The sequence below is a fragment of the Mandrillus leucophaeus genome, unplaced genomic scaffold (assembly GCF_000951045.1).
Source record: "Mandrillus leucophaeus isolate KB7577 unplaced genomic scaffold, Mleu.le_1.0 Scaffold103, whole genome shotgun sequence".
Lineage (NCBI taxonomy): Eukaryota > Metazoa > Chordata > Mammalia > Primates > Cercopithecidae > Mandrillus > Mandrillus leucophaeus.
In genome coordinates this window covers 725,559-752,348 of record NW_012098432.1, presented here as the reverse complement: position 1 = coordinate 752,348, position 26,790 = coordinate 725,559, and the positions used below count along the sequence as shown (strand labels likewise).

Sequence of the window (26,790 nt, the reverse complement as noted above, 5' to 3'; positions counted from 1 at the left end):
AAATAAAAGATAAATGTTGACAAATGCCCATGGAAATTCAAAGTTAAAAAATAGTTTTAGGCTAAATCTCAAAGATTTGTCCTTTTTTTCTTCAAATTATTTATCATTCCATATGAAATATTAGGTGTCTTTTGCCTGTATATTCTTTATAATTCTGTGGGAAAAGATATAATTTATTTTACTTTTCAGACGGTTTTTCCTCTAAAATGCTGATAAGGGGAGTTGTGTGGGTAGTCACTTCTAGGGTACTTGAGGCAAGGGACAAAAACAGAGTAAGAAAAGACTTACTCCCAGCACTTTGGGAGCCCGAGGCAGGCAGATCACCTGAGGTCGGGAGTTTGAGAGCAGCCTGACCAACGTGGAGAAACCACGTCTCTACTAAAAATGCAAAATTAGCCGGGCGTGGTGGCATATGCCTATAATCCCAGCTACTCAGAAGGCTGAGGCAGGAGAATCGCTTGATCCCGGGAGGTGGAGGTTGTGGTGAGCCGAGATCATGCCATTGCACTGTAGCCTGGGCAACAAGAGCAAAAGTCAAAAAAAAAAAAAAAAAAAAAAAAAAAAAAAAAAAACTTCCAAATATAGGAGAAAAAATGCTATTTGGTATGACAATAAATAACATCAAATCTACCAGAGGAAGGAGAAATTAGATTAAAAACTCTCAGTGCTAAAATAAAAACTTGGTTAAATTGAAAATAACGATATAGAATTGTTACCTGTTATTTAAAAAGAAAAGTAATATTCTGCCCTGTAACTCAGGTGGCTTCATAAGCATGCTGCATCCCCAATTCTCACATAAAATTCTAAAATCTCTACTTCTATCCCCTAGATTTGATCTTTATTACCATTTTTTAACAAAAGGGACTAAAGCCCCTTGGGAAGTGTGGCTGATTGCATATTAAAGGCAGTAGAATGCAGGATGAGACTGAAACATCTTATTGAAGTTAGAAGGCAAAGACTTTTAGTTTTGGTTTTGTACCTATTTGTACCACTTAGATGTTTATTACTGTGTCTGCATATGTATAAGTGTATAGTAAAAAATAAGTGAATAACAAAATGTAAGTGTTGCTTGTTATATAATAAAAGTCCATACCGTATAATAATAATCAGGTTGAAAGCACTGCCACTTTCATGTACTATGCCTTCTCACAGGCCTGCAGGAAGAAACTTACTTAACAGCAACCACAATGGCAAATATTATCAATGACTAGCATATGAAGTGAAAATTCTCTTTCTCTAAGCAACTACTAACCACTCATTTAATTGTCCTTTGTCTTACTTCTGATGACCAAAGAAGTGGGAGGTGGGCTTCCTGGGTATCACGAGCATACCTCCTCCTCCAGTCTTTTCACCTGCACGAGCTTCCTGTTTCTGTGGGACGCACAGAGAGTTTGTAGTCTCTGGTATATTCTCAACCACGTTATCACCTCCCTTAGATACTCTTGAAGCTCACACACCAAATATCCATACCTTTGCCCACTAAGAAGATGAAAAACTCTTGATGTTATTTCCATTGGTGAACTCGTGGAAGAGCTTTCTGTTTATAAAAAGAAAATCAGAAGGTGAAAAACTCTTGGTGGTGTTATTTCCATTGTTGAACTGGTAAGACAGCTTTTTGTTTTTAAAACAATCATGATTTATTGTTGTTACCTATTTCTTTGGTGTAAATACTCCCATTAGGCTGACTGCAAGCTACCAACAGTTTTACAACTGGCTTCAAAATTCCTAATTAATCAACAAGCATCTCTTATAATGTGAGCTGCCTTCAACATACCAATGGTCCTGCTTTCTTCATTTTGCCTCATCTCAGCCTTTCTGTGTGGCTTTTTACTTGCAAAAAAAAAAATCACATCTGGTTGTCTTGGGAAACATTATTCCATATAGATTGACAGAACCTACTCTCTTTGCCACTCCCTAAATTCTACTGTCAGTGTACACACCCAGTGTTGGTAGCTGAGGCTGAAATTGCCAACCTGGTATTTTCTACTTTTTCAGGACAGTTTTATACATCGTATTTACCAGTGTTGATGAAAAGAAAATGAAATAGAAGAGAAGAGGAAAGAAGAGAAAGGAAAGGGAGATAGGATGAGAGAAAAGGAAAGGAAAGGGAAAGGAAGAAGTATCATTCTATCCTGTCTTTTACAAACTTACTACTTGCCTTGTGTTACAGTCATTTTTGTACATGGGTTATCATTTTTCCAGATGTTAAAAATGCTTTGAGTATTTAATCTGTAGCTCATTTATTTTTATGTCTCCCACAGCACCTAACTAAATGTCTAGCTTATATATGAGCCTTCGATAAATATTTGTTGAAAAAATAGAATTTTAAAAATGGAATAAAAGAATTCACAAGTAAAATTGATTACATAGAAAAAACTTATTTCAATATCAAGCCAAATAAATAAGTAATCAACATACTGATTTCCAGATTTCATTTGTTTGCCATCAGTTCTCCACCAAGCAAAGATAAGTTGATATTGCCAGCCTGTCATGAGCTTGCTCTTAACAGTAGGCATATTGCCTTTGCACATTCCTGTAGCAGAGAACATAGATCTGACTGCCTTGGAGGACATACCTTTGTGCTTCATTGACATAGTCACTCTTAACTAATAATAGATCCACTCTTTGTTGGAAGACTTGTGCTCAGTGTAATTCTTTTTTCATCCCGATAAAAAGGGTAGCCCCCATAGACATGTTCAGCATGGTGAATTAGAATTAGGGCGTGTGTGTGCCCATGTGCATGCATGTGTGTGTGTGTGTGTAAGAGGGCGGTTCTTAATGTGTTGTCCAGGTTGCACTTGAACTTTTAGTATCAAGTAATCCTCCTGCCTCAGCCTCCCAAGTACCTGGGGCTACAAGCACACACTACTGCACTTCGCCATGAATTTGGTTTTATTACTCTTATCATTAAGGTACTGTTAAAAGCTGTCTATTATTGATGAGATCAGTTGATTCAGTGCAGATGGTTCAGTGCTAAGTTCCTCGAAATATTTTGCAAATTTAACTCAACTTAAAATTTTAAAAATTGTTAAGTAAAAATAAGCTATACTCTTATAAAGAGAAGACTAATATAACTTTTTTGTTATTGTTTGCTTGCTTAATGTAGCAGGTATAAATCTTAAGCAAAATTACATTTCATTATTGTCTATAAATCATTTAATTTCAATTCTGAGTAGCTAGTCCCATCAACTTAGAAATTCAACCTCAGTTATTTCTAGGCTTTCTCCCACCTTCAGGTTTGTGCTACGGTTCTGCGTTTTACTCCATATCTAAGCATTAGGGCATTGATCACTAGCAGTATCTGTCCACATTGGCAAAAGCTGAATTTTGCTGCAGCCATGTGATATCATCAGATTCACTGGTGTGCCATTTCCATGCCATGATTTGTGCTTCAAGAGGATCTTGAACAAGGCTGAGAACCCAAGCTTGGCATCTAAGCTACCTAGTTCACTATGTAAATATGCCCCTTGATGTCCTGCCACACTTTTGAGTGCTTGCAGGGAAGAAGTAAAAGTCCCTTCTGTTCAAGGACAGGCAGACCTGTTCCTTACCCCCAACCTGGAGAAAGCTCTTTTTCTCCTTTGAAACCTTCTGTCTTTCTTGCTTTCACACAGGGATATCAATTTCCTCTCTCTTCAAATTCTATTATCCTCAGTGGGCAAACAGAAGCCAGAAAATCCTGCCAAAAACCTTTCATCTGGTAAGGAAGTAGGGAACTTGTTATGTGTTCGAATGAAGGACAGAGGAGGTAGAAAATTCAAGAAGAAAAATTAACAACTCATACTTTCAATTAATATTTTAAAAAACTATCTTTCAAATATCTGCCTTCTGCTTAGGAAGATCTGTATTTATGGATCTCATTCCTTCAAACTAGGTGGTCTAGCCTAGCTCTCCTACCCTCTGATTACATCCTTCAACATACTAGCTTAGGTATATTTCTGTTCTTTCTGTCTACCAGGTTTTTGCCCAACAAAGATAACATTCTGCTTAAATAAAGTAGGTAACTGCCTAAGTAATATAACTTAAAGGATACTAGAAAGGCTCATTTCCATTCAAAGATCCTTGTTTCTCTGTTATGAGGTGACTTTGATGCCACCACCAGAAAACTGATGCTTTGGATTAAGGCATACCTACAGTGTACATAAAAATAATCCATGGATTCAACTGCTCATTTAACAAACATCTATTAAATATATACATATGTCAGGCACTGTGCTAGGTGTAAGATATACCACAACAAATAAGCATACATGGTTCTCCCTCTCTTGAAGTTTATAGTTTGTTCATGAAGAGAGACATGTGAGTACTTATTTCTGAAATGATTAATTATAAGTGTCATGAAAAAGAAGTGAAAGTGAGTATGAGAATATATAACAGGGGAACTGTCCTGAGAAAGCAGCATTAAGGCTAAAATCTAGAATTACATGGAAAGGAAGAGAAGAGAGTTTTAAAGCAGAGAAAACAGCATGTCTGGAGGTCTTGGAATAAGCAGAATATTGTTTAAAATTTTTAAAACAAAACAAACTAAAACATTGAAGAAGACTCAGATGGCTGAAGCCTCGGGATAGAGGAGAATGCCTTAAGATGAGGTCAAAAGGTGACCCAGGAGCTAGAATACTCAGGGCTATGTAAACCATAAGGAAGGTTTTGGTCTTGATCCAACCCCTAACCCCCAAATGTCTTAAGCAGAGGAATACATGATCAGGTTTCTATTTAACAATTCTGGCTGCTGTGCGGAGGAAGTCAAAAACTGAATATGTAAAACATTATGTCATTATCAGCTATTAGCATTCTAGTCTCTTACATTCTTTCCAACTAGCTGTTGATCCAAGAGTATGTCATGAAAGCCCTCAGACAGGACCCTCACAGTTCCACATCCTTGCTGAACTGTGGCATTCACTATCACCCCCACCCCCACACTCCTGTTCTCATAGTCTTTTACTTAAAAAGGTCTCTACTTGGCATGTCAGTTCCATCCCCAGGATCCCCATTTTAATTACCTGGAGGTCTATAATTCCTCACATCTTGGATATTTAAGCTTCATCTCACTGTTACCATTCATGGCTTGTGACTGTGGACTAGAGTAGTCCTGCCCTTGAACTCCAGTCTAGGGGATGGAGCTTCGTTATCTGACAACAGGTTCACCTGATAATGCCTATCCTAATATTTCTGGTATTAGGGAGTGTGTCAACACTCCCTAAACTCTACTTTTTTTCCGTCCTTACTGATGTTTCCCCTAATTCAAACTACTATCATTTCTCACCTTAATCATTTCAACATTCCATTAATGCGTTTTCCTTTTTGAAGTCATTCTCCGAGGCTTTGGTCCACACTGAGGCAAGAAAGATCTTTCTAGACCAAAAATTTTGCCTTGTCATTCTCTTGCTTGAAACTTCCATGGTCTCACATTTTTTAATAGATAAACTGAAAACTCCTCATATATCATACAAGGTCCTTCATAACTAAACTCCATTCAGTTTGTGTTTGTTGTTGTTGTTGTTGTTGTTGTTTCAGAGAGTGTCTCATTCTGTCACCCAGGCTGTAATGCAGTGGGGTGATCGTGGCTCACTGCAGCCTGGAACTCCTGGGCTCTCGTGATCCTCTCATGTCAGCCTGCTGCAGTAGCTGAGACTACTCAGGTATGAGTCATTGTTCCTGGCCCCCATTCACCTTTTCGGTCTTGTCTCACATACTCTTCCTTTATACTTTATGCTCCAGTCATTTTATTTAAGGACCTGATTAGGTGCTGCACCAGCTGGGGTGCTCACCTTATTGGAGCACATTAGAAATACCAGCCTTGCTAATTTGGCTCTCCAGCTCCTCGGTTTTTGTTGTTGTTGTTTGTTTGTTTGTTTTTGAGACGGAATCTTGCCTGTCACCCAGGTTGGAGTGAAATGGCACGATTTTGGCTCACTGCAACCTCTGCCTCCCAGGTTCAAGCTCTCGCATCAGCCTCCCGAGTAGCTGGGATTACAGGCGCCCACCACCATGCCCAGCTAAGTTTTGTATTTTTAGTAGAGACGTGGTTTCATCATATTGGCCAGGCCAGTCTTGAACTCTTGACCTCGTGATCCTTCCATCTCGGCTTCCCAAAGTGCTGGGAGAATTACAGCCATGAACCACCATGCCTGGCCCAAATCCTCATTTAATGCAAAATGTACACTGGTGTTGCTTCTGGAAAAGGAGTCAGCATTATCAAATGTAAATAAAAATATCCTCCCATCCCCTACACAAATTGATTTCTTAAGTATTTCTGCAAAACATATTTTGAGTAACAGCTGAAAGTTGGCAGCAAGCTAAATTTCTAAACCCAAATAATATGTGGCATAGTGCTATTTATCAGGAATGAGTCATTTATTTTATTATCTAAATTTTGCATTTTTAGTACACCTCCCAAGAAGTTCTCTGGCTCAAAACACACACAAACTGAAGAAAGAGAAGAAAATGGGGAACGTTTTGCTAAATAATTCCACAAAATTGACTCTGCTTTGACCCAGTGAAGTGAATTACTAGGTGAATGTGTTTTGCATATAATTTTTCTTAATAGAAAAATCAATTTCTCCCTGGCCCCAAGAAATAAATATTGAATAAATAGTTTTTAAAATATCCTTTTTAAGGCATAACAAAATGTTAGCTTGCCTTGCGGGCCCTCATTCTTAGCGTGCTCACTCAAGCCCCTGTGCTTTTTCATACTTATTTTCCTCTCCATGAAACAAGATACACTTACCTCTTGCTATTGCCTATTCAGCTTAAATAACACTCCTTTAAGGAGACCTTCCATCACTCATATATCAGGTAGGTTCCTCTCTATACTATTCTATCTTTCTATACTTCTCCTATCATTGTATTGTGTATCTGTTCTGTTTGTTGTATATTTGCTATATTTGATTGTGTATCTGTTCTACTTGATTGTATATTTACTCTGTTTTGTTCTGTTCTTCTAGACTTTAAGCTTCTGCCGCAGAAAATTCTGCCTCTGTTTGCTTATATATCCCAGACACCTAGACCAGTGCCTGGAACATGGAAGTTCCTTAATAAATATTTGATGAGTAAAAATGAATAAATGAATGAATAAACATGTGAGTAAAAAGTACTCCATGTTAGAGCTCTCTGACTCTGCTTGAACTGCCCCTTGTTATTTATCACCATGGCCACCTGTTACCATATTATGCTTGAAACTTATGTCTGTGAACTGAATTAATGCCAGATCCCATTACAGCTGCTGTCACACATACCCAGGCACATGACAGTTGTAAACAATGAGATAGAAAAAGTAAATGCTAAGGCAATAGACAACCATGAATTAATTTTCTCCTTTATACATTTTGTTTATGGCTAAACCTCCCACATTTCTCTCCAGTTTTCATAGGGAGCCCTTAAGGCACTGGCAAACAATTCAATTAATGGAGCCTCAGCTCTGCAACTCCCTAAGGGCCATAGCTGGCAGGGCTCCAGTGAATTCAAAGCTACAAATAATGTCAGGCTAAGTTAGGTGCCTGGGAAATTGTTGGTATACTATAAAATAAGGAAAGTTTGCTCTTGGCTGAAACAATCACTCCAGAGTTGCAACAAGTGTTTACTATATGGCAAGCATTGTGTTGTCTCCTACAAACACTATTTAATTTAATAAACCCAAAAATCTTAAAGGTAGGTGCAACTATTCTATACTCATTCTACATACAAGAAAAGTGAGGCTCAGGGAAGTTTAATAAATTGTCTAAAGTCATCTGATTAGGAAATGGCTGAGCTAGAAACTCAAATGGATCGAATTCCACAATACAACACTTTTTAAGAGAGCGTGTGTCCTTTTCCCAAAAATATCAACTTTTAGAAGAAATTCAAGCTAGTTTCAAAAACGAAAACAAATTAATAAGAAACATAATTAATCTTTCAGTTCATAATGCTATAATTCTTCATTTTGGGTTCTTTTCAAACAGCTGTTGCATGCTGTACTTTTGTGCTAAATAATTTTTTTTAAAAAACAGAAAAATGTCTCATTCTATTTACATCTAAAATTAATTAAGACTGATTAGGGGCCGGGAGCGGTGCCTCACACCTGTAATCCCAGCACTTTGGGAGGTCGAGGCGGGCGGATCACGAGGTCAGGAGATCGAGACCATCCTGGCTAACACGGTGAAACCCCGTATCTACTAAAAATACAAAAAAAATTAGCTGGGCATCTTGGTGGGCGCCTGTAGTTCCAGCTCCCCGGGAGGCTGAGGGAGGAGAATGGTGTGAACCCGGGAGGCGGAGCTTGCAGTGAGCCAAGATCGTGCCACTGCACCCCTACCTGGGCAATGGAAGCATTAGGAAAATCTAAGCAAATAAGCAAATGACTTTGAATGCATTCTATGTATATGAAACCCAATTGAAAGATCTTGCCACCATTTTGGAAAGAAATGCACAAAAAATGCCCAACTATATTATCACTCATAATAGTTTTCTTAAGGCATTTATAATATTACGGTTATGCATAAACAGTCCATTAATTATGGAAGATTTCCAGGGGAAAGTAGTTGGCACATTGGTTAAAGGGAAAAATAAATTTAGAAGATGCTGGAAATAATACTGACTAGCAGAAAGAATTATCACCGTGGGCGGGGGTAAGAAAGACGGTGACTGAAAGAAAATGAATTATGGGCCGGTCGCGGTGGCTCATGCCTGTAATTCCAGCACTTTGGGAGGCCGAGGCAGGTGGATCATGAGGTCAGGAGATCGAGAACATCCTGGCTAACACGGTGAAACCCCGTCTCTACTAAAAATACAAAAAATTAGCCGGGCACAGTGGCGGGCGACTGTAGTTCCAGCTACTAGGGAGGCAGAGGCAGGAGAATGGTGTGAACCCGGGAGGTGGAGCTTGCAGTGAGCTGAGATTGCGCCACTGCACTCCAGTCTGGGTGACAGAGCGAGACTCTGTCTCCAAAAATAAATAAAATAAAAATAAAAATAAACGAATTATGGTTGCCCTTCCTTCTGAAGACCTTGGAGAAGGATGTGGTGGCAACTATGTTTTGGAGGAAGTAAGCATAAAACATGTTCTGTGTTGACATAGCAACCTGCCACAGGAAACAAAGCCAGTGAAGGTGGTGTTGATAAAACTAACATTTCTTGAGCAGGTGTATATGCCAGAGCCTGCACTACACTCTGCATGGCTCTTTACGAACTGAAAAAGAAGAATTCAAAATAAAAGACACAGTATTGCAGATCAAAACTACTGTCATTTTAATACAGGAGAAAGATGTTAAAAATCATTTGGAATTTTGCAACCATAAAACAAGAAAATTGTGTGAACTGACTAGATTTCCAACATTCACATAGGATCATGAGAAATTGGAAAAAGTGTATGCCTTTGTTCTGACATCAAGGGCTATATAATTTATGAGGGAGTTAAATCTGACAAGTGAGCATAAAATATAGTAATAGTTCAGAGAAAGGAAACATTTATATAGCTTTTTGTGGTCAAATGAGACAGGCAGCATTTGATCTGTACCTTAAAAGAAGTAGTAGAATTCGATGAATTTCTGTAGACCAAAGGCATAACATGAGCAAAGTAACACCAGGTGAACTTGAATGTGACTTATAAGAAACTGTAATGTTTGCCTGATTGAAATTAAGTACATGTTCTGGGGAAAAGTGAGAAAGAGTAGACCTACAAATTGGAATGAGATTATGGCAAGCCTTAAAACAGTTTGTTAAACTGAAATATAAGGTACTTGAAGACCAGTTGATCATTGCAGTCTCTGTCACTCTGCCTATCACACCAAAATCCAATGTGTAGCTGCCCACCCAGACACTGTTCTGTCGACATTCACCCTAGTTCCCAATAGCTTCATGTATAATTGCTGTTTAACAACCCCAACTAGAATTTTAAACAGGTACAGAGGAATTCCACATCTGCTATGTGTGGGAAAAAAAGTTGCCCTGAAGGAAGTTTCCCTTCCTAAGAACACCATCCCGCTGCATGCTATTAAGCTCCTCAATGCAAAGCACACGCTTCCCAGGCCCTCGGTTCCTGATTCCGAGGGGAAGGCACGGGCTGCACTCCGTGTAGAGAGCACAGACGGTTAACATGAACAGTGGGTTTCATCAGCCTGCAATGTAAGATGTAACCTGGTAAGCACAGCTCACCCATAAATCCAGCCCATGGCTGTCATAATCCCCCCCAGAGAGTCTCTGTAAATAGAGTGTTCTGTACAGGCAAAGCAGTTTGCTTCCTCACATTTAGTGCGGGGTGGAGGGCACCTTCTTCCAAAGGCAGAATAATGTGAATGTGAAAGGCCAGATTCCAGTATAACTCGGCACCCTTCCTGCCAACACAGCAAGCCACCTCTGTCAAATGTGCTGTCTCACGTCAACAGTAGTAATTATGTGGGAAAAGGTGCTCCTTGTAGCTACCCTGGGCGGCTGTAGTAAAAGATACTGAAAACATGAGCACTGTTAGGCAGTGAATTTGTCACGCTAAGTAGGACAATGCCTAATGGTGATAAGAAAATGAAGCAAACACCTGACATTAAATCTCTTTTATGGCATTTTCATAGAAATTGCAGGCACACCTATATAATCCCTAACCACAGGAAAGAATGTGAAGAGAAAAATGTAGTCTTTAGTGACATGGATTTTCTTAGCTGGATGCACATTTGGGATCATTAATAACAACTCTCTTCCAGGTGCAGAAATTGAGACCTAGAAAAGTTAAGAGATTTGCCCCAAGCTCATACAGCTTTTAGAGGCAGAGCACAACTATTTGGACGATGTCCCAAATGTCTCATTTTTTTCCAGTGATGCCATATGCTAGTAACAGCTAAGATTTGCAGTCCACGAAACGATAGGATATATATTATCATGTTTCATCTTTACTGAAACCCTGTGAGGGTAGTATTATTATCCCCTTCACACAGATCCAAAATCCAAAGCTCAGAGAGATTAACTGACATGCCAAAATAGCTCATGGAAAAGGTTGGGCTCACACCTACATCTTTGGCCAAAGAGCTGGAGTTGGTACGCAGTACCATGTTGCCTATCTTGCAGATAGAACCACACAGAAACTTCCTGTTTCCCCCATTGCATTGATACAGGAGAATGTAGCTATTGAAAAGAAGCAATTATCAACTACTTCATTCAACAAGCAGGTATTGAGGACCTACTGTATGACAGACAATAATCTAGGTCCCAGAGACACAGCAGTAAGAACAATAGACAAAGACACTGCCCTCATGGTGACAGACAAGGAACAAAAGCAAAACGTATAGGTGTAGGTGGTAATAAGTGCTATGAAATAAAAAGAAAGTAATAAGAGAATGGAGAGTGTTTGGGGTACTAATTACCAGTTACCCAAGGACTCTATCTGAACCTGAACAAATCAGCATGCACAGATTTTATACACAGTGATATATAAGCAATAGTAACAAGTTCAAGCTCACAGATCCTTAAGGGGTCCACAAGCTATGTTCAGTGTTTCAAAAATAAATAAATAATAAAATCTAAATTAAATATTTAGTAAAAGAAAACTCCAGATAATTCATTTAAAAAAAATTAAGACAGATTTTATCAACTCTGTGGAAACTAGACATAATCACAAATCCTGATTAACAGATACACATGTCATAAAAATGAGGACCCCAATCACTAATCAATGCAATTTTTCTGTTTTAAAAAAATGAATCTTTCCAAAAATCAGCCATTAAAGGGGGAATTGTTTAATGTAGTCATTGGCCATGATAAAATTGGAATTCAACATCTATCCTAGGACAAAGCAGAGGAGATCTTTTGGAAATAAGCTTCACCTTTTAGCATCACGGCAAATCTCTCTGAAAAGAACCAAGGCATGTACTAATTACAGCTGCCTATGCTGTCTGTATTACTCCTTTCTCACATTGCTGTAAAGATACTACCTGAGACTGGGTCATTTATTTTAAAAAGGAGGTTTAATTGACTCACAGTTCTGCATGGCTGGGGAGGCCTTGGAAAACTTACAATCATGGCAGAAGGTGAAGGGGAAGCAAGTACCGTCTTCACAGTGACAGGAGAGAGAGAGAGCGAGTGGGAACTAAACCATCAGACCTCACGAGCACTGCCTCACTATCATGAGAACAGCATAGGGGAAGCCACCTCCATGATCCAGTCGCCTCCCACCAGGTCCCTCCCTTGAAATGTGGGAATTACAATTGCAGATGAGATTTTGATGGGGACACAAAGCTAATCCATATCACTGTTCCTGGGAAAATCTGAGCAATCAGCAAAATATACATCGTTTATCGCCTCATAGAATCCTCCTCATTCTCATCATCACTTACGTTTCCCACCCCAGTGTTTCCTCAGGAGCAAAGTACCTCTGCCGTGGTGCTGGCTTTCCACAGCCTACAACTGTGGTTCCTTCTTAAGGCTTCTCTCTCCATTCTCAAGACCTTCCTCGGAGAATCAACTTGTCAACACCACATATGTTATACGTTAAATTGTTTACTCTGAAAACGACCTGATGAAGTTAACACTACTCTTTTCATTTTGCAGATGAAGAATCAAGGTGTAGGAAGATTGATTAGGTATGCCCTAATCACACGGGGATAGTCTGTCCTTACAAAGCAATATTCTAAGTGACTAGCTAATCAACAAAATTAATGGGTAAACTCTATATTTTTACATGGTGTTGCATTATCAAGACAGCAACAGTTAGAATGTATGTACAAACTTTGCAAAGGAGTTCATTGCTTATAAATTTTTGCACATTCAATATCATAATGCTAAGGAAACAAGAAAAAATACGAGTTCTCATCATTTTCAGAAAAATTGTGTAGCTGTATGTTTTCAAAAAATTTAAAGTTTATAATGATTTAAGTCTGGTTAGAATGAAAAATAAAGTAGATGTCAACCCGTGTATTTGGGGTTCTTTTCCTGATAATATTGTTATGTTTATTCTTCCCCTCAGAATAGAAGTACAGTTTATGATAGGCATGTTTATTGTTAAATAATAAAAAAAGATTGTATTTAAATTACACAACAGATTTTAGATAATGTGATGCTGATCCACATGATATGGTTAGAGAAACGTTTTGACATCTAGCACTGTCAAATTTTATTTCCCTAAATAGATTAATAATTGTTAATAATAGTTCTGGTAATGCAATTTTAGATCTTGTTTAATCCTCACAACTACAAGATGAGAATTATGATTCTCAGTTTACATATGAGGTAACTTGGGCTCAGAGAAGTAAAATAAATTCCCAGGTGACAGGGTCAGCATTTAAATGCAGGTGGATCTCTCCCCAAAGCTTGTGCTCTTAAACACTCCAGGGCTTTTTATGTGCCTCACTCTTACTATCAGAACCCAACCCTTACACAGAGTCTGACTTTATTCATCACCGAGCAGTGCCAGGGGGTGTCCAAGACTAGACACAGACTAGTTTATCTTACAAATGAACAATAATACTGGATATTCAGAAAAAGGCACTCTCAGAAGAGATAAATTACTTAGACCCTCACTTTGACAACTCAAAAACATTTCAAGTATTAAACGTATTCTACCACTCATAAAAAGGAAGATGAATCATATTCTTGACTTCATATTAAAGTTAAAGATTCTTTTTTTGCATGATTTGCTCTAAATTAATATGCCAATGATTCACAGCTCCTTATAATATCACCTTTGGCCTACCATTTTTTATCAACGTGTTATGATAGAAATTGTCTCTTCGGGTTAAGACACATTCATCTGGAGGAATGTTATTATGGTCTGCATAAATAGCACTCGGTTATTTTTAAAGAATTATTTTTTCCATCTGTACAAATATGCTGTTGGTTATCTTGAAACAGGGGACATTACCTACCAGAATTCCTAGCTGTAGGGGACTTATTTAGCCCCCATTCATGACCCTTTATTAATTGATCTGGATCTATTTTACCGCTTTAACAAATTTTGTCTGACTATTGCCTGACTGTTGTTTTAGTCACGCAAAAAATTATAAGCCAAGATTTTTAAAAAATACTGTACAGATTGCACACCAGGAAACTGGCAGTCTTTCACACCATGTTCATTGTCTGCAGCACAAATCGTCACCACAATAAAGAGCCTAAAACAAAAGCCAAATGCTGCATAAGGAGTACTTTTCCTTCTGAAAAAATTCCAACATTGGGGAGCATCCTTTCCTCTGGATGCACATGCATAATTTCCATTATTGTTAATGGGAGCTATACATGCATAACACCCATTACTGCTAATGGGAGCTAAGTGCACACACAAGGGTAGAATACAGTGAAATCTGTCTTAGAAAATCACCCAAGAGACTAGCAAAAATCAGTTGCCTGGTAGAGAATGGTTTTAAATTAAAAGCAGAACAGAACTGAGGTTGAAACCACAGGGGAACTATTTAAACTTCAGGGAGCAGTGGGAATTGGCTTCTCTTTTTCTTGCTCTATTCTAGTATCTTGTTTTCCTCATCCATATTCTTGATGAGAACCAATGACCTTGTGATCTCCTAAAGAGATGATCTGGAAATGAATTTCACACCTCCATTGATTCAAATGGTAGGCTTGGGGATCCTTTGGTGGGGGAAGGAATACAATTACTAGATGATTACATCACACCACATGCAAAATACAAGTCACGTGGTAGCTCTAATGACAGTTAATGAACCAGGATGAAAACAGTAAAGCAATATTATTATGGCAATTTATATCTATCACTCATTAATCCTTAAAAACATCTATTCTATTATAATGTTATTGTAAAGATCAATGAAAAATAAACCGGAAAGTGATTTCCATCTACCCAAGTGGCCTTCTGCATTTTTTTCAGCATTTCAGGGCATTGGAAACACAAGCTATTCCTACAATATCTTAAAATCATAGGATTCTGTCCTAGTCCAGTCTTTTCATTTTGCAGGTAAGGAAATTGCAGAGAAATTAAGAGGCTATTTTTTTTTTTAACCAATGTCACAAAATACTAAAGGGAGATCTTAAATCTGGACTGCAGAATTTTTTCTGACTCCAGATCCAGTGGTTTAATGTTCAAAAGCACAGACTCCCAAAGACTTTCATCTTTGTTGGCTTTGCACTGGTCTCTGGGGACCAAATGCACAGATGGGTGGATGAGTTGTAAACTCCAAAAGGGGCCATTCTGGAACTCTGGAGAGTTGGGGACTGAATGTTCTGCATGTTACTCAAGTAAGTGCATGCTCCAGTTATTTCCGAAAAGAGTTTTAAATAGAAATCTCAACAAATGTTTTAAAGAGGCAGAAACAAAAAGGCAGTATTACCTCAGTCTAGAAAAGAGGAATGGAAATACTGTGCTTAAGATGACTTTTCTGTTCCATCTCCCACTTCCCAGTTATCCTTCTTAGACTGTAGTTACAAAAGCACCAGCAATAAAGTCACTCTTGTATCATCTGTGTCACATACGTGACACATGTTATTTTTGTTATGCTTTATACACGGATGTTTCTAGTTGGCTTTGTTTTGGACTCACCCAAAAATGGGCAGGGGCAGACGAAAATAACGTTGGACATTGGTTATTGTTTGCAAGAACCGTTAATATATAAAAGCCCATGTTACTTTTCCTTACTCTTTTTCCATGGAAGCGGTTCTTTGTTGCCTTGGCTGCCAGATTCCTGTCCCTCATAGGATTGAAAGGAAAGGAAAGACAAAGAAAGGGGGATGGAGAATGTAGTGAGAAAAAAAGGAAGAGACAGAAAGAAAAGAAATAGAAGGAGAGGAGAGTAGAAGAAGAAAAAAAGAGCAGAGAAAAAGGCACCATAATACTTTGGATGGCACAGCATAAAACTGGTGTTTTGGAGTCAAAAGAGCAATAATTTTAGAGCCTGAATAACAGAGTTTTATGATCAGCTCAGCCTTTATAGTCTACATGATATTAAATTAAATAAATTTGTGACGTCTCAGTTTCCCCATTTGTCAAAGGAGAATAGAATATTCATTCTATTTCACAGTGTCGTATTAGAAAAAGTAAGCATGAAAATACTTTATAAACCATAAGTAAGTGTAATATAGGAATCCTATGATTATGATGGCTTAAGAAAGCAAATGATCAGAGACAAAAAGTCACACAAAAGGGGCTGCCTTTGTTCAAGTATCAGAGCACATTTTTATGGCATCTGAACGTTACCCTAATTTTCAGTGAACATCTTCATCCCATTTCCATCTTTATATTATAGAAAAGCCACCTAATGAAGAGCAAAAACTTGGTTTAAAAAAACTATATATATATATTTATCAGTTTACCCTACAAGGCCCATGACACATACTTTGACATAACTCTTTCAAAAGGCCCTTGACTAAGAGCAAGGTGGCCTTGGATTGGATTAGAAGTCATTTCTGCTGACTCCACAGGAAACTCCAAAGAACAAGACTACAGGCAGGGGAGTACCCAGAGGCCCATGACTCAGCGCAGTGGTTGAACTGCTGATCTGAAGCTGGCTAATACTCACTGTCTCCCCTCAGCTATTTTCAGAAAAAGAAACAGAACCCTAATGCGTTCTCTGGAGTTCTGAAATATGTGTTTTTGTTATTTTTATGACCTATGTCACAAACTAGACTTTATTAAACTTCATTGCTGTACATGACATGCTATTTTTTGTCTATTCATTTTTTTCTTGCAACAAATTGCAATCTCTTTGAGGGCAACTACTCTGTTGTTGTTGTTGTTAATCTGCAGCCAAGCACGGTATAAGGCATAAAGTAGAACTCAATTAATATCTATATGATTTATTTATATATGTATTTATTCACATATTTCAATAGATTAAAGATCACATAGACGCAAGTCATTTCATACAGGCACAGACTAGTTTATATATTAAAATAGTTGTATATTTGATCATTTGCATAATTAATTAATTCATCTGAGTATAAACAAGTGCCCACCAAGTCAACTAGAAAGAACAATTAATTCTATAACAAGCATGAAGTCATGCCAAATAGTGCTAGAACATCTAATAATCATGTTTATAAAATCTGTTTTGTTGTAGCTCTTAAGAAAGACAAAGGAACAATGGTTGAGCCTTCAGACATATATTTGACAACAATGTCTTCTATCAGGAAATGCTGATAGTCATTTCATTTCTAAGAAATATTGTTTCTTACAATTCCATTTAGTGATTTCTTTTCTTTGATTTGGAGTACACATTTTTCCTTTAATTAATATTACCATTGTATAAACTATGCAACTTCTATTTATTCATCTACTTTAGAGACTTAAGAATAATTATACTTTTTTCTTGCAGGAAGATGGCACTATTGCTTCACTCTTAACTTATCATGGTATAGTGAAGAAACCACTAGTTAAAAATCAATAGAGTTGGGTTTTGGTTCCCAAAACCAAATATTTTGTCAATGTGTGACTTGAAAAGTTACTAATTTTGCTAATCTTACTGACCCTCCATTACTTATCTGTAAAAGTTTTTTGCAATAATTGCACCAGATAATGTCTGATAGGAATATTGTCTATACACTGCAAAGCACCATAAAAAGGTTCATAGTGATAATTATAACAATAGATACCATTTGTTTAATAGCTATGGAAAGTTAGGAATTGAGCATTCAATATTATTAATCTTTACAATGATTATGCAATATAGGTGTTATTATTCTCATTTACTTGATGAGGAAAATGAGGCTTGGGAAGCTTAGTTAGGTAACTTACCTGTGATCAAACAGGGATGAAAGAAAAGAGCCAGAATTTCAAACCTAAATTGGCTGATTCAGATATTAAAAGAAATATGCTACTGGATTTGGGATGAGTTATTCACAGGAACTTGGAGTCAGTTTGCTTTCATTTGTGCCTCTCTCTTTTTTCATTTCCCTTTTCAATGTACTCTCTAACATCCTTCATTTTTCTAACTTTGGAGGGCCCAGCTGGTGCTAATCTGCATTACATTGTTTCTTATCTTTTTGGGTTTACCTTCACTTTTCCTCATCTGATATACAGAATTTAAGTAATGCTGGTGATCATCTGATCCACTTTAGTTTTACTAGATATTAAAGAGGATACATAGAGATAGAAGCAACATCTTAGAAGACAAGAGGTCAGGAGACTTCAGATCCTTGAGCAAAGTTTTCCAAGTATTTTTGGGTAGACACCATATGACACAAAATGACAAAAGGCCACAACAAGAAGATAAGATTGTTGGTTGGTATTTTTTAAAGACAAACATTTTCAAGCTGAGAATGTATGTCACATTTTCAAATTACTTTTCCCGGATCTTTTGATACTGTCCCCATGATTTGTCATGTGATGTGGGTTAGTATGGTTTTGGGAAATAAGCTGATGTGTAAGAACAAAGAAATGGTTTCAGTGGGAAAGGAGGAGTTTTAACCTATATAAATCTTTATTAACATTTCCTCCTTGAAAAGGGGCCTTTAAAATGGCGATACCTAGTGAACAGTAACATTATCAATGGGGCAAACTGACATAATCCATGGCTCTTGTTATAATATACATTGAAGGCTGTAACATCATCTATGTAATATTAACTAATTATGAAGAAATGATCAGCCAAATCTAAATTGAAGGTCATTCTATAGAAAAACTGGTCTTTACTCTTCAAATATCATAATGTCATGAAAGCACCCTCCAGCCTCCTAAAAGGGCAAAGGACTGAATTAAAATATACTAAAGGCTAAAAGAGATGTGCAACTACAGTCAGTACACTATTTCAGTAGAGAGGTTCTTCCAAAAAATTAAAAACAGAAATACTAAATGAGCCAACAATCTCACTTCTGGGTATATATCCAAAGGAAATAAAATCACTATCTCAACAAAATAGCTACCCAAATACCAAAAGGAAAAGAAGCCATTATATGAAAAAACTCATGTGCATGCATGTTTATAGCAGCATAATCCACAATTGCAAAAATATGGAACCAACCTAAGTGCTCATCAACCAAAGACTGGATAAAGAAAATGTGGTATATACACACCATGGAATACTTCTTCGCCATAAAATGGAACTAAATAATGGCCTTTACAACAACTTGGATGGAATTGAAGACCATTATTCTAAGTGAAGTAACTTAGGAATGGAAAATAAAATATTGTATGTTCTCACTTATAAGTGGAAGCTAAGCTACGAGGATGCAAAGGCATGAGAATGATAGAATGGACTTTGGGGACTCAGGGGGAAAAGTGGGAAGTGGAGGGTGAGGATTAAGACTACATATTGGGTACAATGTACACTGCTCAGGTGATGAGTGCAACAAAATTTCAAAAATCACCACTAAGTAACTTATCCATGTAACCATAAACCACTGGCTCCCCAAAAGCTATTGAAATAAAAAAGTAAAAAAATAGCTGCACTCACACGTTCACTGCTGCATTATTCACCAATAGCCAAGATATGGAAACAGCCTAAATATTTACAAGTAAATGAATGAATAAGGAAATTTGGTATGTATATATGTAGGCATTATATACAAATATATATATATGCCCACACACACACACACACACAAAAACAGTATTCAGCCTTAAAAATGAAGTAAATTCTATCATTTGTGACAATGTGGATGAACCTGGAGAACATTATGCTAAGTGAAGTGAGCCAGACACAGGAAGACAAATGCTGTATGATCGCACTCATATATGGAATCTAAAAAAGTTGAACTCATAGAAACAGAGAGTAGAAGAGTAGTTACTAGGGGTAGCTGGAGTGAGGAGGGGAAGAGGAGATTTTAGTGAAAGTACAGACTTGTAGTTCTAAGATGAATAAGTTCTGGATACCTAGTTTACAGCATGATGACTACAGTTAAGAGTAATATATTTTATGCTCAAAATGTGCTAAGAGAGTAGATCACACATACATGTAACTATATGAAGTGATGGATATGTAAATTAGCTTGTGTGGTAGTCATTACATAATGTATATGCATATCAAAACATCATTTGTACACCTTGAATATACACAATTTTTATTTGTCGATTTTACCTCAATTAGGGTGAAAAAAAATGGGCAAAAAGAATGTTGAAATTGTCTATGTACTGTAAAACTATGTGCTGACATGGAAAAAAGACTATGATTTAGTCAAAAAACAGGTAAATAATTTTTGTAAAAATTATACACACACATATTTGTACTCTAAGAAAATAGAAATTCTTGGAAACAGTGATGGGTCAAGTGAATCAGGACGTAAGATTAGTTGTCAGCATACTTAAAAACAGCATCATTCTTTTGCTTTTGATCATCTTTTATGTTTTTATATAATATGAAACTGGATCCTAAGCTATTACAGGTTCAGACGAGGTATAGTGTGCAGGATGTTTATTAAAGTGTGCCAGGGAATTAACAACCTCAGAATGGAGGGTGAAGTGGTAGGGTTGTGGTCCCAATGACGGGTTCAGACAACCACAATAGGAACTCAAGTTAAGATGGCTCCTGAGAGCTCTCACACACTGTGTTGAAATAACAATCTTGTAATGCTCTTGCCTCAATCTGTCTTTGGATACCGGCTGTCCTAAGAAGAATGTGGCCTTGGGAGAAGGGCTCTCTACAGCTGAAGCAATTCTTGCAGGAGTTGACCGCCAAAGTCTGTCTTCAGATGTCACTCCCAGCAGCTCAGCAACCAGTACTTTCTTGAAGGAGGGTCTGGATGGTGCATCTTCATCTTCATATATAATTTATTTTCTTTTGATTCAGCAGTAACATGTTCCTTTAAAAAATGTTTAGTTGAATTTGGGATTCTAATTTCAACTGCTCAGTAAGAAAATTAATAGGTTTACATAAGCTCTACCTTCTTCATTCATAGCCCTGCTGCTACACATGGCTGTACATTAGTTCTTAAATTCTATTAATCTTTCTTCATCTTTCTTAGTGCCAGCTATGGATGGAATCGTGTCCCCCTAAAATTTATATGTTGAAGCCCTAACGACCAATGTAACTATATTTGGAGATAGTGTCATTAGAAGGTAATTAGAAAGATGGTGTCATTAGAAGGTCATAGGATGGGGCTCTAATCCAATAGGAATGATGTCTTTATAGAAAGAGGCAGAGAGAGATGCACACTCAGAGAAAAGGCCACATGGGGACAAGAGTGGCTGTGTGCAAGCCGGGAAGAAAGCCTTCACCAGAGATCAAATCCTGCCCAGAACCTTGATCGTGGACTTTCCCGACTTCAGAACTGGGAGAAAACAAATTTCTATGCTTTAAGCCACTAAGTCTGTGATATTTTGTTATGGCAGCCTGAGCTGACTGCCCACAATTGAAGGGCAGATCCAAAACTTGCCAAATAATTAGACCATGTGATTGATAGTTCTCAAACTGACATGATTTTGTACATGGCACAATGGAATTCTAGTAACAATGTGTGATATAACGAAGTCATATCATGTTCAGCTTCCTCCATCCCTTTCTTTGTGTCCCTACTCAGTCACCTGATTGTTCTGCCTAAACTTTTATTTATAATTGTTTAATTTTATATTTTTTTTTTCTGTTTAAAAAAGTCATTGAAATATGTTATGGAAAAAAATTGTGCCTTAGAATTGGGCTTAGTTTGTTGTTTGTTTTTATAATGCTGGTGACATTATGAAGACACGAGAGTTTCCTAAGATTCTGTGATCCAGATTAGTTCATTTTTCTTTACCTTACTGGGATTACAAGAAAACAGTAGCTACTTAGAAAGCGTTCTAGTAACAGTAATATTTACCTATTGATCAGGCTGCTTGATATCTTCAGAAAGAAAAAGGTGCTTTAGAAAAAATCCATCCAATCTCACTTTTTCTTTTTTGGCCATAATTGGAAAATGGCTAGCCAAAGCATGAGCACGGGCAAGGTATGTCTTTCCTGTTCTGTGTAGTGAATACCAGCTATCTTTTGTGGGATTAAATCCATAGTTTGAGGTTTATTATCTATCATGGGGCCTTGAGGAGGAGAGCAAACAGCGCAATAGAATGAATTGGTAGATGTCATTAAATGAAGGATATAAAGCAAAAGTATGTCCAAATGTAAGTTAATGGATTATATCCCTAGGCAGAAATTGGAATATGTGCTTTCTCAGATGTAACATTTTAATTGGCCTACCTGGTAGAAGGTTAAATAAAATGTACACTAAACCTCATTACTACTCAATTGTCAAATAGCCTCCCTGCAACATGATTAAAACTAGCAGACTGAGTGGGCTCAACCCAGAATTATGAGAGAACTAAAAGTTGTCTTTAGGAGCACTTTGCAACACAGAATTTTAAGTGGTCCCATTAGACCAACTATGCTCTTGCTATTTTATCCAGGAGTTTTAAGTACAGAGATGGGTATTTAAAAATTCCCTTTTCATATAATAATCCATTTCAAATGCCCTTCTGGAAATTATCTGTGATAGTACATTTCTAATAAAATACCACTGCTGAATGAAACCTAACCACCTGGCAAGAAAACAAACTATTATATCTTAGCATGATATTTGCAGATTTTTCTGGCATAAAGTGGTTCAGAAAACAACAGATTGTCTTTGCTACTCCCTAGCGCCCCAAACAAAATCTATTAAAGATAACCTCATTCAAAACAAAGATAGATGTGTGAGGATGAACACAAAAGAATATCAGAAGCCTTTGAAATTCCTAAAAGATAAAGATGAGCTCGAAATTTGTCATGATTATATTTTTAAAAATTATCTTCTATGCTATAGTGAATAGACTTTCCACATTTTTTTCTCTATTTGTGCATGTTGACTACCTAGCTACCGGCTGTTCCAACCATTATCTCTCCAAATAACCAGCAAAAAGAAATACCACAGCTTGTGTCACTGTGCTTCTGGAATTCCTTCTGTCAACAAATATTTATTGAGCCTCTTCTTTGTAACAAATTCACTGAGGATGGCCCAGTGAAAAGAAAACTTCAACCCTTCAGGAACTCACAATCTAGTGGAGAAGAGCCCAAGTAAGCAAATACTTGCAATACAGTGTGATAAGAGCTACAATAGTGAAAATACCAGGTGCAACAGAAACACACCAGAGGGATATCTAACTTAGTCTTAAAGGGAGAGACAAGTTAAAAGTTCACAAAGGAAGTAATGTTTAAGTTGAAACCTAAAGTAGAGAACACGGTCAAAGAAAGAAAAAGGCAACAGGAAGTGCAATGATTGGGAAGTAAGACCAGGTGTGTCAAAATGGTGACATTCAGGTAATTTGGTTAACTTACAGCTTGGTTTTCAAGGTAAAGTGAGAGGTATTGTGGGCGATAAAGCAGGAAAGCTAAGTTTACAAGGAAGTGGAAGATTTGCAAACTGCTTTACAGACTTCAAACTTTATTAAGTCAACATGGAAGGGTTTAAGTAGGGAAGTCACAGGATCATATTAGCATTTTGGAAAAATCACTCTGGCTAAGATAAAGATATGAAGAACAGGTTGAATTGAGATAAGTCTGAATCAAGGCAAGACCAAATTGTTGGTAATTAAAATGCTATTGCAGCAACCCAGTGGCAGTAGAATGAAGAAAAGGAGATGAATTTGAGAAAGATTTAGGAAGTAGTTTTGACAGGACTTAGTGATGATTGTCTTAGGTAGGAAATGAGAAAGATTTGAGAGTCAAAGATGAGAATGAAGTTTCTGGCATAAAAAGTTGGATATATCAGATAAGTAAACAATGATGGGAGGGAAAGGGTATGTATTATGGATAAATGGCTTGAAAATGAGATTTGCAGTTCCACTTTAACTGAGAGATAAGAGAACAAGGAAGAATTGATTAAATGCAACAAGTTTGTAGGTATAGTGGCAACAAGTTTGTAGGTTGAGTTAATTTCAGTCTAATGATTTCTCTCTCCTTTAGAAAGTCAGAGCCAAAGTTGTCTGCTGAGAAGCAGAGAGATAGGAAATATGGAGGTTTAAAGAGAATAGATAAATTTTGAAAAAGCCGATTTTCAGAATGGAATAAAAAGTGATGAGAAACTCATAGAAGAGATGTTAGGCAGTATTGATCCTTTTGAAGCATGGGTTCATAAAATTAATTAGCATTAATGGCAATTAAATGGCATTAATTGTCAGAGTTGTGTGATTTTTTTAAAGTCATGCTCAGTTTCCTAGGTAAGAAGGAGGCAATAAATAAATAAATAAAACCAAATTGATCTAAAGTTGAAGGTTTTCCAGTTAACCAAGACATAAGAAAACAGGACAAGGGATTTGAGGATAACAATGACAAAAACAAAAATGTTTGAAGACAGTGGGGTTTTGGCTGGGTAAAGCAGGAAATGACAACTGGAGGGGACTGACAGGGGAAAATAAAAGGAACAAAGGATTAGAGGTACTAAGAACTTGAGGGACGAATCTAGTGACAATCACAGAGGGAGAAGCAAAGATAGGAAAAGAAAAGAGGAAAAAATGCAGTCAGAGACTAGAATGTTTTAAATTAACGCTTCAGAAACAGTCGGAAGTTGAAGGTGATGACAAGCAGGTGATGACATGCTCTAAGGAGTGTGTTAATAAAGGTAAAGATCCCTGAAGTTGAGGGAGTGCAGGCACAGACAGACTGCAATAGATATACTGTCCTGGTGTACATTGAAATGATTCGGGCAGGGGAGAAAACTGAGGTGAAGGAAAAGACCATTAAGACACTGCCAATATATTCAAAGAATGAGGGGCAGTCACTAGCATCAGATGATCACACTGACAATCTGGGGCAAAGGATGGAGTGAGCCTTTAGAAGTGGAGATTTGGTATGAAAGTGAAAGAATTGTCTGGAATAAAAACTGAGGCATGAAAACTACTTGTGCAACACTAACCCTGTGACATGTCAGGGTCAGGATGTAGAGGGAAATAGCCCTTTCTTCTATGAATACATCTCACTCCCCTTCTCAGCAAGAAGACCACCCTCCATGAGCTTTATTAAAATTTAATCACCATTTTGAATTGGGCTTATTGTAATTATGTTTGTAGAAAATAAATCCTTTTCTCTCTCTTTTCAAAACTGACTGCGTTTTCACGGCATGAATATTTGGGACCCTACACTCCAGCTGCTGCACATCAATCTTGCATGAGCACCAACCAGAAAAGTGCATGTGCTGGCAGAAGGTGAGGACCACACTGGGTTTTCTCATCCAGGGATGGTCACCCTGATGTGTAATCAATCAACAGGAAAGGTGTGCATTTTGCAAAGATCCTCCAAGAGGTCACTTTCCTAGGTGTGATCAATCTCCCCCATGCTGATCATGTTACAGCGATTACCACTCTATTCTAACAGCTTCTTCTCCAGGGAGAAACAAACTTTGTCTGTGAATGTGTAGTATGGTGTGTCTTGTCAGGTTAAATTACCTTGTAACATAACTCACTGTAAATTCACCTCATAGGTAAAAACCAATCGGAGATTTTAAAACACCATCCAAAAGCATCCTATCTGGAGGTGGAATTATGTTCTGCAATTGCAAATGAACCATGCCAGTGACCCTTACCATCAGCAGAAGAGTCAGCATTTCTTCAATTCACCACATAAGAAAAAGAGGTCTGCCACAGTTCTTATGGCCTAAGAAGTTCTTGCTGGGCCAAAAAGATACTGCTTGTTCCTATAACCTTTGAAGAGATAGATAGGAAAAAAACTAACATGTAAGGAGCACCTCATGGATGTTATGCTAATGCTTCACACATTTTTTTATAAGACCGGAATAAGTACTGCCTTCTCTGGGAAGCCTTCCCTGGCCACCTCCCAAATCAAAGGGTGATGGATAATTTTCTGTGCTAACTTAACTGGGCCATGAGGTGCTCAGTTGTTTGGTTAGACAACATTCTGGATGTGTCTATGAGGATATTTCTAAATCAGATTAACATTTGAATTGAAGACTAAGTAATGTAGATTGTCCTTTCCAATGTGGACGGGCCTCATCCAATCTATTGAAGGACTAAATAGAAAAAAAAATGGCTGAGTAAGGAAGCATTTTTCTCTCTCTGCCAGTCTTCAAATAGGAATGTTCAATGCTGGCATGCTGGACTTGGACTCAGACTGGAACTTATCAGCTCTCCTGGTTCTTAGGCCTTTGGACTTGAATTGGAACTATACCATGGGCTCTCCTGGGTCTCCAGTTTTCCAACTGCAAATCTTAGGACTTCTCAACCTCCGTAATCTCATGAGCCAAGTCCTTATTTTACCCTGACTAATATGTAGTTTAGTGCTCCTTATCTGTTGTCTTCCTCTGCTGTGTGCCACATAATTACTATCTCCGTTATCTTGCTGTGTACTGTAGATTTTTTCTACGAGACTGTAAGCTATCTGAGTGAGTCTTACTTATTTTAGTATTGTTAGTGCCTAGAACAGTATCTAGCACATAAGGGTGCTAAGTGAATGGGATTAATTAGATATTTAATGCCCATAATATAGTCAGCATCATTACTATTTTTATGAGGAATCTAGAGTTCAGAGTCATCAAATAATTGATATAAAGCCACATAGTAAGTGGTAGAGTTTAGTTTTGAAACTGGGTGTGTCTGACTCCAAAATTCCCACAGATTTTTTTTTATACCACTTCCTTTCTGCTTCCCATTTCAAACAAAATTTCTGAGTAATCCAATTTAATTCTAGAATTAACTCCACTAGAATATGAGAAAGGCAGTGAATGGGATTTAAAAATTTTGACTCCAGAGGCAGATTGCTAGGGTTCAAATCCTAGATCCTCTGCTTACAGAACTCTAAACTAATTACCTCTCTTTCCAATGCTTCAATGTGTTTCCTTACCCACAAGTATTACCTATGTGTATCAGTAAGCTATTGCCACAATACTGCTGCCAAACGAGCCACTCTAATGTATTAGTTTAAAAAGTAATCATTCTCGTGGATCTGCAAATAGGCTAGGGTCCAACTGATCTACATTATTAGGCTT

General features: G+C 37.5%; 1 long non-coding RNA gene across 1 annotated transcript in view; it reads right to left on the bottom strand.

Annotated features, from left to right (window-relative positions):
- Positions 1-940: 940 nt before the first annotated feature.
- LOC105537955 overlaps positions 941-26,790 on the bottom strand; it is a 158,571-nt gene continuing 132,721 nt past the window's right edge. Inside the window, exons 3-4 of the long non-coding RNA XR_001005805.1 lie at positions 16,112-16,169; positions 941-1,537 (exon numbers count right to left, since the gene is read on the bottom strand). This is a non-coding gene — a long non-coding RNA (uncharacterized LOC105537955). The remainder of the gene's footprint in view (positions 1,538-16,111; positions 16,170-26,790) is intronic.